The following is a 16,293-nucleotide window of genomic DNA, read 5'->3' on the forward strand; positions in this document are numbered from 1 at the left end:
TCACTGAGCAAGTAATATGTTGCACTAAGTGCTCTCCCAGGTCCCTTCCATTCTCTACTGATGAATCCAGGAAGGTGAGTGGGGAGTAGCATGATCCCAAGTTTCAAGATTACACATACTTTCACATCCAGTTTGCACTTTCCCCAAAACTATTATCTTCCAGAATGACCCTAACATTGGCACTCCTCCAGATAAGAAGCATACAAAGGAAAAGCATGGGATTAAGCAAGTGTCCAAGGCATGGTTTTCTCAGACCCATACAAAGAGAGCAGTTGTAGATGATCCAAATAAATCTTTTGGCCTCCATAAGACTTTTTCCTGCTTTTCTGGAAAAGTCAAGGATGGGGTGGAGCATTTCTATTTATGAAAAGGATCAGTTCTAGGATGGGAGGTCCCAGCATAAGGAACAACTGAAGAAACTCTTCTTGATCCTTGCCTGACACAAAAGACCATGGTCAAGCGAGTTGCAATTATTGGAGTTGGTGTGAGTGGCCTCACCTCCATCAAATGTTGCTTGAAAGAGGGGCTGGAACCCACCTATTTCTAAAGGAGTGCTGACATTGAAGGGCTATGGGAATTCACAACAAGTGATATTTCGTTACTTCTTCTATATTGAATATGCTGACCAGCAAATACCGGGCAAGAGGACCTTGTTCACTTTACCTGGTCCTCAGTTTCCCAATCTATAACATTAGAGGGTTCACTCAGATAATCTCCTAGGTCCTTTCCCTGTCTGTCTGGGAAATTGTTCTGTAACATTTGAGAACAAACCAGTGGGAGATTTCTCTTGGTGCTAGGACAGAATAGTCATAGCTAGCATTTATGTAGTGCTCTAAGGTTTAAAAGCACTTTACATGTCTTAATCTCATTTGATCCTCACAACAATCCTGTGGAGGTAGAAGCTATTATTATCCCCATTTTACAGAGTGGAGGTGGAAGGAGATCAAGTGGCTTACACAGGAGTTCTATATCTCATCCTTTCACACACTTGGCCTATGATTTCATTAATTTAGGGAATGCCCAATGGGGAAGCCACTTCTGCCTCAGGTCACTTCTGTGATTTAGAAAGAGTTGCCTAAGGCACTGAGAAGTTAATTTACTTGCCCAAGATCACAAAGACCAGTATATGTCAGATATGGAACTCAAGCCCATACCTTCCTGACTCTGGGAACCTTTCCCATGCTTCCTTTCTCTCTCATAGTTGCAGGTAGGTAAATTCCACCGAAGATGGTAGTTCTCTTTTTGAATATTGACTTATTGAGAGTTTTAATTCCTGAAAAATAATAACAATTTCCTCTTTGTGATGTTTTTTTATAGGAATATGTTGAAGAAGGCAGGGCTAGCATTTATAAATCTGTTGTTACTAACAGCAGCAAAGAGATGTCCTGTTTCTCAGATTTTCCTTTCCCAGAGGATTTTCCAAACTTTGCACCACACTCCCAATTTTTGAAATATCTCAAGATGTATACAAACAAGTTCAACCTTCTGAAATGTATCCAATTCAAGGTATGTCCCTAGGAGTTTGGTTGGCAGAAAGGTACTTTATACATAACTTCTTTTATTGCTTCCTATCTCAGACCCAAATTCTCTGCTTTCAGATTGAGAAACTGGCAAAGATCAGTGCTAATTGGCAGATTCTTTCATCCCCTGGGGGCTTTTCAATCAACCTGTGGAGGGAAATATGTATTCATGCCATATAACCCACATATAGAAATCTGTCTATGTATGGCCCTTATCTGAATGGCCACAGGGTCTAATCCAGATAGAGTTATGATTTCTAACACAGTCCTACACCCACAATTCCTCAGTCACTATTTTTGCTGCCTGGATATCATGAATCCTTGAAGGGGGTGGAAAAGGATGGTATTTGCATACTCTGGATTTATTTTTTTCAGATCATTGTCTATAATGTGAAAGAATGTCCATATTTCTCTACCTCTGGGCAGTGGGAGGTACCCACTGAGCATGAAGGAAAGAGTCAGCCATATTTGATGCTGTCATGGTCTGTACTGGTTATCTCACTGACCCGTTTTTGCCACTAGAGTCTTTACCAGGTATAGTATTGTCTCATAAGTAATTTTATTTGTTTAATAATCTTCTTTTGTTTTCTCTTGGTTTTGGATGTTTTGGAAAAAAATCACTCTGGTATACCATGTGGGTATATCCCAAAAGCACTGTGATGAGCCCTCCTTTCTTCTTTTTCTCTGTCTCTTGGTGACCTCATCAACTGCTCAGGTGCTTAATTAGTATCTCTATTCAGATGACATATATATATATACATATACATACATATATATTCATATATATACATATATATACATATACATACATATATTCATATATATACATATATATATATTAGTAGTAGTATTACATTCTCCTGAGTTCCAATCCCACATCACAAACTGCCTATTGGATATTTCTTTATTCTTCTTCATTTTTTTCATTTTTTTAAGGAGGGCAGAAGGCAGGGCAATTGAGGTTAAGTGACTTGCCCAAGGTCACACAGCTAGCAAGTGTGTCAAGGGTCTGAGGCCAGATTTGAACTCAGATCCTCCTGCCTCCAGGGTCACTGCTCTACTCACTGTGCCACCTAGCTGCCTCACCTATTGGACATTTCAAAATGGACTATTGGAGACATTTCTAATTCAAAATGTCCAAAAGAGAACTCATTGTATCACACACCTTTCTTCCATGCTTTATTCACCCAAGTTCACAATCTATCTCATCCTCAATATCCCACCCTCCATAATTCTACATAACCAATGATCTGCCAAATACTTTCATTCCTCCTCAACATCTCTTTCCTTTATGCCCTTTTCTCCACTCATCCAGCCATCACCCTGTTTCAGATCCTCATTATCTTTCCGCAGCCTACTACAATAGTCTCCTGATGCCTTTCCATCCTCCACATTACTACCATAGTAATATTCCCAAAGCATATGTCTGGCTATGTGACTTCTCTATTCAACAAATTCCACTGACTTCCTGTTCCCTCTCTGATAAAGTCTCTGTCTTTTAAAGTCCTTCACAATATGATTCCAATTGGCTTTTCCAGCCTTATTCTACATCACTCCCTTTCACACACCCTATGCTCCAGCCAAACTGGTTCTCCTACTCTGTCTCACTAAGGCTAATTTCACTACATGTGGCTGAAACCTTCCATATGTATTGTCTCTCTCCCAATTATTAAAAATAAATCCTATTAATGGTCATGCTCAGCATATACTGCAATCAGGCACTGACATTTTGACACAGTATTAATGGGACAAGAAAAGAAAGGAAATGTATATTTCAGAAAGAATGCAATTCACTCAATCTAACTAAACTTTCTCTTCCAGAAATCTTCCAAGAAGTGGGAGAAATCCTTAAAATCTTTCCAAGCATGTGGAATACATGGAGTTTCGTAAAGTACAGAGGCTTTATTTCTGTAGAACAATCCTGTTTTTGTATGATACAAAAATTGATAGCCATAAGGCCCATTTAATAATAACTTAGATGATGCTATATGATATTTGGCTGTATGTAAGTTTACATTTTGCAGCTCCATGCTAACCCTGGGGATGCTAGAGATCTCCCCAGTGGTTGAATGATTTGCCTACAATCACAAACATGCTAAGTGTCATCAGGTCTTCATGACACCAAATCTAACCCTCTATGCCTTACAGCATGCCACCTCTCCTAAGTTTCTATCTCCCTACCTTCTGATAGCACCAATTCCCAAACCATGTCAGGCAGAGGATTTTTTCCTACTGTTAATGAAAGAATGAGTCCACAAATTCTGCAGCTATCTTTTCCAACCTCCAATGCCAAATTCATTTTTATAGTTAACTCCCCTCTCCTACTGTTTGAGGTATTGCTAGTGTCCTATGCGACTGCCTATGTGACCATGGACAAGGAAGTCAGTAAACTTTTAGGTGCCTCAGAAATTTTCCAAGACCATAAATTGCAGAAAAAGTAGAGATCAGCATTGGTAGAGAGGGTGGATCATGACCAAGGAGCTCCTTTTAATTTTTTTTTCTTTTTTTGGAGGGGGGAAGGCAGGATAATTGGGGTTAAGTGACTTACCCAAGGTCATGCAGCTAGTAAGTTTGTCAAGTGTCTGAAGTCAGATTTGAACTCAGGTCCTCCTCTCCAGGCCCGGTGGTCTACTCACTGCACCACCTAGCTGCCCCAGGAGTTCCCTTTATCAATGAAATAACAGATCTGGTTCTAGGTTATTTTGAGAGAAGTGTGGTATAGTAGAAACCCACCTAAGAACTTGGGAAATAGGCTTCTGAAACATTCTGGCCTTGTAACCCTGGGCAAGATATTTAAGGTCCCCACACTTAGCAACATCATAAATCAGGAGAGGAGAAAAGAAAAATAGCTTCTTCTTATCACAAAAGAAAATTTAAAGATTAAATCAATGCCATTTGGCATGGTGGTACACACTGTAATCCCAGCTACTGGGAGGCAGAGGATAGAGGATCTCTTGAACTCAAGAGTTCTAAGCAGTAGTGGATTAAGTTGATCCAGGTGCTTAAACCAAGGTCAGCATTATTATAACGAGCCCCCAGGAGCAGGTGGCTACCATATTGCCTAAAGTGGGGCAAACTGGCCCAAGTAGAAAATGGAGCAGATCTAGGATTTGGGGGTATGAGCCCAATGTGGCATAATGTGATACATGCAGGGAGGAAAAAGTAAGAGGCTGGAACTCTGAAGACACAATCACAGATCCAGCCTTGGGTGGCTACAGAAACTAGCAAGAATTCATAATAGTGGATAACAAGGATATATCTCACAGTTCCAGAATATAGGACCCAAAAAGAAGTAAATCAATTCAAGTCTATTCAGTCAATCAATAAGTGACTACTGTGTGCCAGGCACTGTGCTAAGCATGGGAGATAAAAACAAAGGCAAGACACCCTCTGCCATCAAGAAGCTCACAATCAACCACACTTACTCTGAAACCAGCCTTCCAAACTAGGCAGATTGAATATGGAAAACCAGGAAGGGTGTTGAGTTTAGAGTCAGAAGACTTAGGTACAAATATCAGGCTGCAACTTATCTAAACAACAAATTTCATGTTCTGGGGCCTTAGTTACCTTGTGTATAAAATAAAGGAGTTGGACCAAATTACTGATAGGTCCCTTTCAGTTTTTAACATGTATTTCTATGATCTTGCAAAAGTGTGGACGCTTAGCAAAAGGAAAATAGACATTCAAGAGGAGTGGTGTAATCATACTGTTCTCTGCTGCCAACACTTCTGGGAGCAGTCAACCAGGGCTTAGATGAATCAGGGTCAAAGATTCCTCTGATACCAAATATCTAATACTGGCTGCTAATCAGAATCTATGTGAAAATGGTTATTGAAGGATAAGAACTTTGGTCTTAAGAATTCACCCTGGTGTAGTCACCTGACAGCTTGGACCTGAATTATTGCCATGGCCTTCTGATGGTCTCATTGGCTCAAGTCTCTCCCCACTCCAATTCATCTTCCACTCAGCTATCAAATTGATCTTTCCAAAGTACATGTCCAACTATATCACCTCCCTCCCCCATTCGGTAAACTCCAAGTTCCCTCAGGTTACCTCTAAGATTAATATTTAAGCTAATAACTTTTTGAAGGACAATTTCTCTCCTGTAGTGACATACACTCTTCCTTATTGCCTGAAACAAGGACATTCAAATGATTAGATTTAGGTACCAAGGTCAAACTTAATTGCTTGCAGGCTGATGTTTTGTTCTATGTTGTCTCTATATAAGTAACTTGGATCACAGTATCTGGAAAATCCATTTCCCCCATAGAGCCTATCTACTTGACTAGCGCAGTACCATCTGGAGACGAAGATCAGGAAGAATAAATAGTAAGTATTCCCTTGGAGCTCAGGAGGTTTTGGGTGAACCCATTGGTGGTGGGATGGAAGAGTAATTTACCCTACTTAGTAGCTGAGCTTCAAGCAGCAGAACTATCTTGAAACAACTCTTTCCCTTCTTGATAACCCTGGGGGGGAGATAACACAAAACAACACAAAAAAACCCTTCCATGCTCTTGTCTTAACTTAATATAAGGAATTTTGAAGGGACTATTTTTTAATGATAGTCACTTATCTTCTGGCTACATTGATAAAGAACCTGCTGGAGAAATCCTTAAATTATGAGATTAAAGAGCCACAACTTAGATGTCCTGTGTAGAATAAATAGAGGATATTTTGAAGAGGCTCAGGGCTTGTTTTGTTCTGTTGCTTTTTTCTGTTTTAGTTTTGTTCATTGGTTTGTTTCCCTGGCAGCCTCCAATCATCAAATCTACCTTGGTCTGGGATGTTGGCTTGGGACTTTGTCCTCCACATTTACGATATTTGGTTGAGCTACCAGGACACCCTTTAGCATCTAGCAAAATTTTAGATAGACAGTCCTATAACTAGTGCTTTAGGTACCAGTCTTGTGTCCCACGGTCAAGATTTCTTATTTTCTTGACAGCAGTAGAAGTTATTTCCTCCTCCTATGCCCACTGGGAGTTAAGATCAATCTCAGCCCCCTTTCCTTTTGTTTTATGTCTTATGTTTCCTTTATGTTTTATGTTTCCTTATGTCTTATGTTTCCTTATATCTTATGTTTTCTCTCTAGAATAGAAACTAGGATTTTGCTACAGGCTAGGTCACATTGGAAACTACATGTTATTATTCCTATATGTTGACTAGGACAAAGGTTATCTCATTGGAACACTAACAAACAATACCAGTAATAAATATTAGCTTGAACTGGCTTTGTACTAGTTCATAAAGACCTTGAGTACCCACTGGACTATCTATATCAACTCCCTACCTCATTATATGCATCCTGGACTCTGCATTACATCTATCCTAGTCTTTAGACATATAAATGTTCCCTATATCATATCTATCTTGTCAATCAAGATATTAATGGGTGGCAGACTGCACAATCCTCAATCAGCCCTGACCCCTAGTTAACTTAGTGAAGGAGCATGCCTAAAACCATGCCTCTCTGTGGCCCCACCCTGGGCTTTCCCTGGTGAACTCTGGGTAAAATGCCTGCACAGTAGATACAAAAAGTACATGTTCCTTTAAGAAATGACCACTCCTTCACAACTCCTTAATTATACCCTGTATCACCTAGTTAGCATATTTGGCACATGTTTTACTATAGTTTCTCCTATATAAACTTTATCTGTACCCCTTTAAGGTCTCAGGTTCCTTAAGAACTTTTGCCTGCTGAAAAGCATAGCAATAAGGGTTTGCCAACTTCACTTAAAGATTGCTTGAGTCTGAGAATTCATTCTAGACAACCCCATGCAGTACTCCAGTCCTTGAGGGTACTCCTGAACCTCTCAAACTGCATCAGAGCCACTATAATTTATTGAAAAAAGGAAGTAAGATGGTAAGAACTGTATTTTAGGAAAATCACTTTAACTCCATGTGTAAAATGAATTAGAGTGGGGAGAGATGAAGCAAGTAAAGCAATTAAGAGCCTATTTCTATGGTACAGTTGAAAGGGGAAGAGGGCCTGAAAAGGGTGGTGGTTGTGGGAATATGTAAGAGGAAACATTTGAGAGATGCAGAGGAAGAATTAACAAACCTGACAACTAATTTAAGCTATAAGGTGGGAGTAAGCAATGGAAGACAACATACAGGTTATGAAACTGAAAGGATTGTAACTTCCTTGAAAGAATGAGTGTAGTTTGCAGAGTGATGGATTAAAGGGAAAAGATAATGAGCACTGTTTGGGGAAATTTGAATTTGAGATGGTAATGTGATATCCAGTGAAAAATATCCTCTAAGTGGTTGGAGATGCATGACTGGATCCAAGGGCAAACAAAGTGGGACTTGTTTCCTGTTTTATTTATTCTTTTGGTGTGTTCTCAGCACTACGACAATCAAATGCCTTTGATTGAGTCTTGCCTTTCTTTGTAGGAAGGCCCACATCTTTTTGCTAATCAGGTCAGGAGAGGTGTGAAGCACTTGGGCCCTAAGAAAGGTACATATATCCAGAGGATAGCCAGAAAAGAACTCTCAGAACTGCGGAAGGAGAGGTTTTGCTTTGGGGGAGGCTGGCATTGATTGGAAGAGAATTCCTGTGATTTCACCAGACAAGACTCTGTAAGGAGTCCCCTGGCTCTGAAAACCCATATTTTGGTGCTTCTTTCTCTGGTAACTATGTATGTATTGTTATGGTCAGAAAGATAGAAACCTGTCTGTTGACTTCTGTTATGTTGCTCTTTTTATATAATTTCTGCTTGTAACTTGTTTGTGTTTTCTCTGAAGTTCAGGGTGCTGACATTTTCCCCTGCACTAAATGAATGATATACGTATGTTTAATTAAAGAGAGATTATAAACCCCTTAAAGTTGCTCTCCTTAGAAAAGCAAATCAAAGTACCTGTGCTAGCAGCCCTCCTGTGTGCTGGTATTGTTGGCCTTATTATTGGCCTTACCCGGCCACAGTAGCTGCAAGTAATGTTGTTGTTACACTGGATTTCCCAAAGAGAGATTGGAAGTCTTCTGCATAGAAATGATCATTAAGTCCAGGTAAACTAAGGAGGTGACCAAGTAAAAGTATAGAGAAAAAAAGAGAAGACCCAGGACAAGGTCCTTGGCCTTGCAGAGTTATAGTATGTGATGGGGATAACCATTCAACAATTGATCCATAATCCATCTTATCCTTTAGTAGCATTAGAATAATCTCGTTGCTCTTTAATAACTGTGGAGGGTTAAGGGACAATTCATGACCCGATCCTATAAAGTCATTGTAAATGTCACTGGGTATATAAGTAATATACTTTGGGTGATATTGGAGGATAGTTTGATTAACGAGTGGATGATTTGTGGAGGATGTCTCAGTGTATACTGGGAAGTTCATAGGTGCATCACACTGGAAAAAATGAAGAGAAACTGTTTTAATGGATTAAAGAATGTGTTAGGAAATGACAGGCTTGGACGATAGGAGGCAATGTTATACAGTGGATAAAAATAGACCTGGAGTCAAGAAGACCTGAGTTCAAATAGGGCCTTGGGCATTCACTAGCTGTGTGCCCCTGGGAAAGTCACTTGACCTCTATCAGTCTCAATTTCCCCATCTGTAAAATGTGGAAAATAATAGGTACAGAAGTTAGCCACATGGGTTATTGAACAAAGAAAGAAGAAAGAGGAAGAGAAGGAGTAAAAAAAGAGGATGAGGAGAAAGTTTTATGGGATTGTAAAGGTAAGAGATTATATTTGTAGAGAGGAAATGTATCATGACTTCAGAAGTTGAAGAAAGAAGAAAAGGCCTCATCCTGAAAGAAGAGGAGATGGGATGAAGGAGGAGAAACTAAGAAGGAGCTGGGCAGAAGGATATGGAGGAAACAAGTCAGGGCAGAAGAACTCTAGATGTATGAGGAAAAGGACTAGAAAAAAGAGGACATGTGGAAGCAATAGAAAGAAGGTCTTAAGGATGATATAATAAAAAGTAGGACAAGGTAAATAATTTGTTAAAATAAGAGATTAATGGGAAATTGTATGAAATTGTCAAGGTGCTAGTAAGATAAGGAGAGGAATAATTTTGAAGTTGAAGACCTCCCATGTGTACTTTGACCCAGGTACTCTGTAAGAGTGCTGATAACCAGACACGAAAACCAATGAACTCACTCCAATGAAGTGTAGAGAGTAATGAAAATACGCAGGGATTTATTCCTCAGACCAAATGGCAGCTACCTATGCTCCAAGATCAAACTGGTCTCATTACTGGAAGAGAAGCTAAAAGATTTTGAGAACATCTTCCTAGTCTCCAGTTAATCAAGGAATACAGAATATTCCTATGTACTTACAAATGTATTATATATATTATGTATATATATAAACATATATATATATGTATACATATATATAATTTATTTATTTTGTTTTCAACATTCACTTCTATAAGATTTTGAGTTTTAAGTTTTCTCCCCATCCTTCTCCTCCCCCCACCCCAAGACAGTGTGCACCTGATATAGCCTCTACTTATACATTCCTATTAAACATTTTTTTTCACATTAGTCATGATGTAAAGAAAAATTATATCTAACGGGAGGAACCATGACAGAGAAGAAACAAAACAAAATAACAAAAGAAAAGAAGGCCAATAATAGATTTCCATCTGCATTCAGACTCCAAAGTTCTTTCTCTGGATGTGGATAGCATTTTCCATCATGAGACTTTTGGAGTTGTCTTAGATCCTTGCACTGATAAGAAGAGCTAAGTCTACCAAAGTCAGTCATCATACAATGTGGCTGTTACTATGCACAATGTTCTCCTGGTTCTGCTAATTTCACTCAGCATTAGTTCATATAAGTCTTTCCAGGTTTTTATGAAGTCAGCCTGTTCATCGTTTCTTATAGCACAATATTATTCCATTACATTCATATACTGCAACTTCTTCAGCCATTCCCCAATTGATGGACATCCTCTCAATTTCCAATTCTAGGCCACCATAAAAAGAGCTTTTGTATTTTTGTACGTGTGTATTCTTTTCCCATTTTTATGATGTCTTTGGGATACAAACCTAGAAGTGATATTGCTGGGTCAAAGGGTATGCATATTTTTATAGCCCTTTGGGCATAGTTCCAAATTACTCTCCAGAATGGCTGGATCAGTTTACAACTTCACCAACAATGCATTAGTATTCCAAAATTCCCACATCTCCAACATTTACCATTTTGCTCTTTTGTCATGTTAGACAATCTGATAGATGTGATGTGGTACCTCAGAGTTGTTTTGATTTGCATTTTTCTAATCAATAGTGATTCAGAGCATTTTTTATATGATAGCTTTAATTTCTTACTCTCAAAACTGCTTGTTGATATCCTTTGACCATTTACCAATTCAGCAATGACTTGTATTCTTATAAATTTGACTCAGTTCTCTATTTTGGAAATGAGGCCTTTATCAGAGACCCTGGCTGTAAAAATTGTTTCCCAACTTTCTGCTTCCCTTCTAATCTAGGTTGCATTGGCTTTGTTTGTGCAAAAACTTCGCAATTTAATGTAATCAAAATCATCCATTTTGCATTTCTAAATGCTCTCTGTCTCTTGTTTGATCATAAATACTTTTCTTCTCCATAGACATGTCAGGTAAACTATTCCTAGTCTTCTATTTTGCTTTTAATGTAAGTATGTCATGTACCCATTTTGTAAGATGTTGGCCTATGCCTAATTTCTGCCATGCTATTTTCCAGTTTTTCCAGCAGTTTTTGTTAAATAGTGAGTTCTTAACCCAAAAGCTGGAGTCTTTGGATTTATCAAATACTAGATTACTATAGTCATTGACTATGGTGTCTGGCAGGCTTAACCTATAGCACTAATCCCCCACTCTATTTATTAGCCAGTACCAAATACTTTTGATGATTTGCTGCTTTTTTATACAATTTAAGATCTGGTACAGCTAGGCCATCTTCCCTCACATTTCTTTTCATTAATGCCATTGATATTCTGAACCTTTTGTTCTTCCAGATGAATTTTGTTATTGTTTTTTTCTAGCTCGATGAAATAATTTTTGGTAGTTTGACTGGTATGGCACTGAATAAGTAATGTAATTTAGGTAGAATTTTCATTTTATTGTATTAGCCCAGCCTACCCATGAGCAACTTATGTTTATCCAATTACTTAGATCTGACTTTATTTGTGTGAAGAATTTGTAATTGTCTTCATGTAGCTCCTGGGTTTGTTTTGGCAGGCAGACTCCCAAATATTTTATGATGTTTACAGTAAATTTAAAGGGAATTTATCTTTCTATCTCTTGCTGTTGGGCTTTGTTAGTAATATAGAGAAATGCTAATGATTTGTGTGGGTTTATTTTATATCCTGCAACTTTGCTAAAGTTATTTATTATTTCTAGTAGTTTTTTAATTAATTCTCTAGGATTCTCTAAGTATACAATCATAACATCTTCAAAGAGTAATGGCTTTGTTTCTTCTTTGCCCATTCTAATTCCTTCAGTTTTTTCATTCTGTTATTGCTAAAGCTAAAATTTCTGGTACAATACTGAATAACAGTGGTGATAATGGACATCCCTGTTTCACCCTTAATCTTATTAGAAATGCTTCTAGCTTATCTACATTATATATAATACTTGCTGGTGGTTTTAGATAGATACTACCTATCATTTTAAGGAAGATATCATTTATTCATTTGCTCTTTAATATTTTTAATAGGAATGAGTACTGGATTTTGTCAAATGTTTTATGCTGATAGTTTTCCTAATATTGAACCATCCTTGCATTCCTAGTATAAATTCTACCTGATCATAGTGTATTATCCTCAAGATAAGTTGCTGTAATCTCTTTGCTAATATTTCATTTAAAACTTTTGCATCTATATTCGTTAGGGAAATTGATTTATAATTTTTTTTTCTGTTTGCTCTTCCTAGTTTAGGTATCACCACCACATTTGTATCATAAAAAGAATTTGGTAGGACTCAGTCTTCGCCTAATTTCCCAAATAATTTATACCATTTTGGAATTAGATTTCTTTAAACATTTGACAGAATTCACTTGTAAATCCATCATGATCTGATAAAAGATGCATTTAATATTTCTGCATCAGATTGTGAGGTTTTTATGCATTAATACATGGTCAATTTTTGTGTAGGTGCCAGGTACCACTGAGAGAAAGGCATATGCCTTCTATTCCCATTCAGTTTTCTACAAATATCAACCAAATCTAACTTCTCTAAAATTCTATTCATCTCCTTGACTTCTTTCTTGTTTATTTTGTGGTTACATTTATCTAGTTCTGACAGGGGGAGATTGAGGTTCCCCACTAGTACAGCTTTGTTATCTATTTCTTCCCACAACTCCCTTAACTCTTCCTCTAAAAAGTGGATGGTATGCCACTTGGTATATGTTTTATGGGAGAGTTCATCCCATTCACATTCACAGTTCTGATTACTATCTGTGTCTTTCTCTCTATCCTATTCCCCCCCCCCCATTTTCTCCTTTCTCCCTTTCCCTCCTCACTAGATTATTGTTTTTGACTACCACTTCCCTCAATCTGCCCTTCTTTCTATTAGACCCTCCCTTTTCCTCCTGTTACCCTTACTACTTCTTCCCTCACTTCTATCCACTCCCTCCCTTTTCTTTCTCTTCTCCTCCTACTTCCTATAGGGCAAATTAGATTTCTATACCTAACTGATTATGTTATTGCCCCTTTGAGCCAAATCTGATGAGTGTAAGGTTCAAACAATGTTCATCTATCTCCTGACCTTGCCTGTACTGTAATAGGATTTCATGCCTTTTCAAGTGATATAATTTACCCTTCTCTGCCTCCTCCTTTCCTCTTTTCCCAGTACAATTCCTTTTCACCACTTAATTAGCTATTTTTATCATCACATCAAAGTCATAAAAGGCCTTAAGGACACCTTTCTAGTTTACTGGTAATCAAGGAAGACAGAGTATTCTTTTTTAAAAAGAATGAATTCAAATTTAAAAATGAAATGAAATTTTAAAAGAAAGAATGTCAAAACAAAAAAGAAGTATCTGAAGAGGAAAGGGAAAATTTGACTTATGTTCAGATTTTGGAGTTTGAAAAATGTCATACAAATGATAAAAGAAAGCAGAAGGATCCCTGAAGGCAACAAGTAGGTATTTGGCCCTTCGAGGAGAAGAAAGAGCTGAGCATTTTGAGGAATGTTGTCCTCCAAGTAATGATGATGTGGACTCATATCTGTCAGCTGAGAGAGCATCCTCTAAGCATCAGTTGAAAAAGAAATGATGGTTAATGACTTCTGGGCACTGGATCGACTGTCTGCTGACCTCATGAAAAGAGATGTCTTCTGTCTTCCTAGGACATGCATCTAAAGTGTGATAAGAGAACTTCTGAAGATCTGTCAAACTGAACTCTAGTATCCACTTCTTGAAATTCCCTTGGGCATAAATGGTATTGGCAGAAAGAACAAAAAAAGCAGATTGTCAAATCTTAGGCAAAAAACTTTGCAGACATGGGTATGATTTACATCACAGCAACCCACCAAAGGAAAAAGATTTTGAAAAGAGAAGAATACTTGGGAATGGAAGCAGATAGTTAAAAAGATTGCATCTGAGAATGGCATTTGGATTTTTGGATCACAGCTTTTTACTCTAGAAATTATTAGCTTCTGTCCAGGAATAGAATGCATATAATAAAAGGCTGCTGGGAGTGCTAGAAATCTTGTAGATCTAATCCAAGTAAGACTGAAAAGGAACGAGGGAAAGAGAGGAAACTCTGTTTATGCACTAAACTAAATACTAGAGAGTGTAGTTCTAATGTAGGATGAAGTTTGGCAGTAAAAACACACAGAAATTGGAAGGATAGAAAACTTAAGACTGGCATCTGATAAAAACCCATGGTCTCAGATGTCTATCCCCCAGATATTTTTCCCTAAACCCACTCTTCTTACACATTTTTCTAGTATTGTAGAGGGCACCACCATCCTCCCAGTCTGCTAAACTGGAAACCTGAGTGTATAACTGACTCCTCACTCACTCTTGCCACCACCACCATTCCCATTTCCAATGTGTTGCCAAGTCCTCTTGATCCTACCTATTATAATAGTTTGCTGGTTGTTTTTGCTCCCTCAAGTCTCTCTCTCCTGCAGTCTTTCCTCCACTCAGCTACCTAAGCAATCTTGCAAAATAAAGCATCCTCCTGACTGTATTATTTCACCCCATTCAATAAAATCCAATAGCTCCCCATTATTTCCAGGATCAAATACAAAATCCTATGCTTGGCTTTTGGAGCCCTTCATAACTTGGACCCTTCCTTACCTTTCCAGTCTCCTTCTACTTCACTCCCTGCTGCGTATTCTTCCATCCAGCAACACTGGCTTTCTTTCTTCCTTGCACAAGAGACTCCATCTCCCAAGTCTGTGTAGTCTTACTCTCTGTTCCCTATGCCAATAATGTTCTCCACCATCATCTCTGACTTTTGTCTTCAATGACTTCCATCAAGTCTCAGCTAGAATCTCACCTTCTACAAGAAGCATTTCTCAATTCCCTTAATGCTAATGCCAATAATCCAGTCCCACAAAAGGAAAGAGAACCAGTTGCCAAACACCTATCAATTGCAGGAGAATGGTATTCCTGGTCCTAATGGATTCACAGGAGAATTCTATCAAATTTTTTTAAATTAATTTATTTATTTTTAGTTTACCACACATGGTTCTACATACTTTTGAGTTCCACATTTTCTCCCCTCCCTCCCCAAGACGGCCTGGAATCTCATATAACTACCACGTATAACTTCGCATTGAATTAATTTATACACTAGTCAAGTTGTGGATAAGAATTATGACCAATGGAATGAATCATGAGAAAGAAGAGACATAACCAAAAAACAAAACAAACAAACAAAAAAACCAAAAACAAAAACAAAAGAGAAGCAAAAAAGGCGAGCATGTAGCGCACCTCAATTTGTATTCAAACTTCACAGTACTTTCTCTGGATGAAGATAGCATTCTCCATCGTGAGTCCCCTGGAGTTGTCCTTGCAACGTACGTTGCTGAGAAGAGTGAAGTATGTCAGGTTTGGTCCTCACGGAGTCCATATATCTGTGGTTGTGTACAACGTTCTCCTGGCTCTGCTCCGCTCACTCAGAATTATGTCGTGTAGGTTTTTCCAGGTTGTTACAAAGTCCGTATCATCCCCATTTCTTATGGCACAATAGTATTCCACTACCTTCATATACCACAGCTTGTTCAGCCATTCCCCAATTGATGGGCATCCCTTTGATTTCCAATTCTTGGCTACCACAAAAAGAGCCGCTATAAATATCCTTGTACATAAGGGTCCTTTTCCTGCTTGTGTGATTTCTTTGGGATACAACCCTAGAAGTGGTAATGCTGGGTCAAAGGGTATGAACATTTTTATAGCCCTTTGGGCATAGTTCCAAATTGCTCTCCAAAATGGCTGGATCAGCTCACAACTCCACCAGCAATGTAACAATGTTCCAATCTCCCCACATCCTTTCCAGCATTCATCATTTTCCTGTTTTGTTATTTTAGCCAATCTGACAGGAGAGGGTGGTATCTAAGAATTGTTTTGATTTGCATTTCTCTAATCAGTAGTGATCCAGAACATTTTTTCATATGCCTATAGATAGCTTTAATTTCTTCCTCTGAAAACTGCCTGTTCATATCCTTTCACCATTTCTCAACTGGGGAATGGCTTGTATTCCTATATATTTGGCTCAGTTCCCTGTATATTTTAGAAATGAGGCCTTTATCAGAGATACAAGTTGCAAAGATTTTCTCCCAATTTTCTGCTTCCCTCCTAATTTTTGTTGCATTGGCTTTTTTTGTACAAAA

General features: G+C 38.3%; 1 protein-coding gene and 1 pseudogene across 1 annotated transcript in view; both read left to right on the forward strand.

The window, feature by feature from the left end:
- The first annotated feature begins 451 nt into the window (after positions 1–451).
- On the forward strand, positions 452–6,407 carry LOC118846752 (annotated as a pseudogene).
- LOC118847463 (dimethylaniline monooxygenase [N-oxide-forming] 1-like) overlaps positions 5,679–16,293 on the forward strand; it is a 31,656-nt gene continuing 21,041 nt past the window's right edge. Inside the window, exon 1 of the mRNA XM_036755946.1 lies at positions 5,679–5,849. The gene's annotated coding sequence lies outside the window, so the exon portion shown is untranslated. The remainder of the gene's footprint in view (positions 5,850–16,293) is intronic.

This window comes from Trichosurus vulpecula, chromosome 4, assembly GCF_011100635.1.
Source record: "Trichosurus vulpecula isolate mTriVul1 chromosome 4, mTriVul1.pri, whole genome shotgun sequence".
In the NCBI taxonomy this organism is placed as follows: domain Eukaryota; kingdom Metazoa; phylum Chordata; class Mammalia; order Diprotodontia; family Phalangeridae; genus Trichosurus; species Trichosurus vulpecula.